Below are 3,197 nucleotides of genomic sequence, written 5' to 3'. Positions count from 1 at the left end.
CCCCCCCCTTCCCATTTCAGGTCGACTGCACTTTTAAAACATTAAAACAAACAAACAAAACCAGCAGCAAAGAGAACCACAACAGCAACAACAACCACCAAAAGAGAGGGATTCACTCCAGTCCAATGCATTGCAGTTGCATGTGCTGGGTGCAGCTGGGCCAGGAGCCTGGGTACGGCTGCTGGATCACTCCTGGCTCCTTCTCTTTGCTCTGCACAAAGCCATGGGGCAGAGCAGACATCCCAGGCATCATAGAATCGTAGCAGTGGAGCTGCTTGAGGTGTTGGGGTTTGTGGCAGCATGGCCACCAGGAGTTAGGACCAAGCCCTCTGTAGAATCAGGGAATGTTAGGAGTTGGAAGGGAACCTCTGGAGATCATCCAGGCCAAAGCAGGATCACCTGGGACAGGCCGCGCAGGAACACATCCAGGTGGGTCGTGAACGTCTCCAGAGGAGGAGACTCCACAGCCAACCTGGGCAGCCTGCTCTGGGGCTCCAGCACCCTCACAGCAAAGAAGTGTCTCCTCATGTTGAGGTGGAACCTCCTGGGTTCCAGCTTCTACCCCTTGTTCCTTGTCCTATCCCTGGGCATCACTGAGAGAGCCTGGCACCTTCTTCTTGACACCCAGCCCTCGGATATTTATAGATGCTGATCAGCTCCCCTCTCAGCCTTCTCTTCTCCAGACTGAACAGCCCCAGGGCTCTCAGTCTTTCTTCATAGCAGAGATGTTCAAGTCCCTTCATCATCCTCACAGCTCTGCACTGGGCTCTCTCCAGCAGATCCCTGTCTCTTTTGAGCTGGGGAGCTGTCTGGTTCTGCTGGTGTGGAGGGAGAGCTGGAATTCCACCCTTCCAAGCAGCTCTTCAGTACTGCTCCAGACTGCTCCATCCTGGTTTAGGGATCAGGCTCTCTGAGGTGTTTTCTCGGCCAGAGATCCTCGGTGGTGTTGCTTTACTTGAGGGCCTTCAGCTGTAGGTGTCGGAGACTGTGTCCAGTGCAGAGGGAAGAAGGCCCAGCCTTGTCTTTTGTGTGTTTTGACCATGTTTATAGGACTTATTTTTGTAAAGGAATGTTCAAGGAAGTAAAGAGAGAAGAAATTGGAGCTGTGGGCATCAGCAGAGCTGGATGAATGATTCAGCACGGGGGGGAAAGGGGGTTGGGGGTGGGGGTTAAACAAGTTGCCTGGAAGTCCTTTGAAAGCAAATCAGCTGCAGGGAAAACCTGAGCATGGAGGGGAATTGCTTGATCTGAAGATTTGAAAATAGAGGATGACATGGTGCTGTGAAACACCCCCCTGCCACGGCCAGCTGCCCCCGGCGCTGCAGCATTGTTGGCTCGGGAGTCTTTGTCCCTGACGCTGGAGCGGACGAATGCGGCGAGGCCGGGTCCTGAGCGCGGCAGCCGGGAGTGAGGTGGTGCTGGGCAGGTGGGCACGTGCTGCAGGGGCTGGGCTGGGGGGAGCAGTGACTTCTGGGGGAGCTGCAGCTCTCTGCACTTCCTTGCTGCCCTCCTGCCTTTGCCTTTCCTTTCCCCTTTTGCCAGTCCCTTGCCTTTCCCCTTTCCCCCCTTTCCCCCCTTTCCCCCCTTTCCCCCCTTTCCCCCTTTCCCCCCTTTCCCCCCTTTCCCCCCTTTCCCCCCTTTCCCCCCTTTCCCCCTTTCCCCCCTTTCCCCCCTTTCCCCCCTTTCCCCCCTTTCCTCTTCCCCCCTTTCCCCCCTATCCCCCCTTTCCTCTTCCCCCTTTCCCCCTTTCCCCTCCGCCTTCCATTTTGCTTTTCCCCTCCGCCTTCCATTTTGCTTTTCCCCTCCGCCTTCCCTTTTGCCTTTCCCTTCCGCCTTCCCTTTTGCCTTTCCCTTCCTCTTCCCCTTTTGCCTTTCCCTTCCTCTTCCCCTTTTGCCTTTCCCTTCCTCCTTCCCTTTTGCCTTTCCCTTCCTCTTCCCCTTTTGCCTTTCCCCTCCTCTTCCCCTTTTGCCTTTCCCTTCCTCTTCCCCTTTTGCCTTTCCCTTCCTCTTCCCCTTTTGCCTTTCCCTTCCTCTTCCCCTTTTGCCTTTCCCTTCCTCTTTCCCTTTTGCCTTTCCCTTCCTCTTTCCCTTTTGCCTTTCCCTTCCTCTTTCCCTTTTGCCTTTCCCTTCCTCTTTCCCTTTTGCCTTTCCCTTCCTCCTTCCCTTTTGCCTTTCCTTTCTTCTTCCCCTTTTGCCTTTCCCTTCCTCTTCCCCTTTTGCCTTTCCCTTCCTCTTCCCCTTTTGCCTTTCCCTTCCTCTTTCCCTTTTGCCTTTCCCTTCCTCCTTCCCTTTTGCCTTTCCCTTCCTCTTCCCCTTTTGCCTTTCCCTTCCTCTTTCCCTTTTGCCTTTCCCTTCCTCCTTCCCTTTTGCCTTTCCCTTCCTCCTTCCCTTTTGCCTTTCCCTTCCTCCTTCCCTTTTGCCTTTCCCTTCCTCTTCCCCTTTTGCCTTTCCCTTCCTCCTTCCCTTTTGCCTTTCCCTTCCTCTTCCCCTTTTGCCTTTCCCTTCCTCCTTCCCTTTTGCCTTTCTTTCCCTTTCGCCTTTCTTTCCCTTTCGCCTTTCTTCCCCTTTCCCTTTTGCCTTTCCCTTCCTCCTTCCCTTTTGCCTTTCCCTGCCTTTCCCTTTTGCCTCTCCCTGCATCCAGAGGTGATGTTAGCTCAGTGGCAGTTGCTCTAAATCCAGCTCTTGTTCCAGATCAAGATTCAGCCACTTCTTGCCAAAAATCAGCCTCTGAGGTGAAATGTCAGCGTGCAGGGGAAGCAGAGCCCCAGCTATTCCTGCTGCAAGCAGAGTGGGGCTGAGGAGCTGTTTGCAGCTGGGCAGGAGCTTGGCTGGTGATGTGAAGCGCTCCCTGGACACTCTGTCAGCTGAGATGTTCCCTCATTGCTGCTAGAAAGGGCCAAATCTGGGGGGTTTTGGTCATTATTTTGCAAGTTGATGAAACTGTTGAAGGATCCTTAAGTGATTGGGGGTTTTTTAACCCCTCACCCAGCTGTGGGCTCTGCTCTTCTCTAAGTGCAAAACCTCTTCCTCTTGGTCACGTTGGAGCTCTGTCTCCTGTCCAGCGCAGTCTCCAGGTGGAGCCTCCCAAGTTGCTTCTCCCACCACTGCTGGAGGATAAGCCTGGCTGGTGTAAATCCTGGACCTCACCCAGCTTCTGTTGAGGTTCCTGCTTGGGCTCCAAAACCCCAAGGCTTTTG

Source organism: Dryobates pubescens, chromosome 25 (genome assembly GCF_014839835.1).
Source record: "Dryobates pubescens isolate bDryPub1 chromosome 25, bDryPub1.pri, whole genome shotgun sequence".
Taxonomy (NCBI): domain Eukaryota; kingdom Metazoa; phylum Chordata; class Aves; order Piciformes; family Picidae; genus Dryobates; species Dryobates pubescens.
This window is presented reverse-complemented; position numbering follows the sequence as displayed.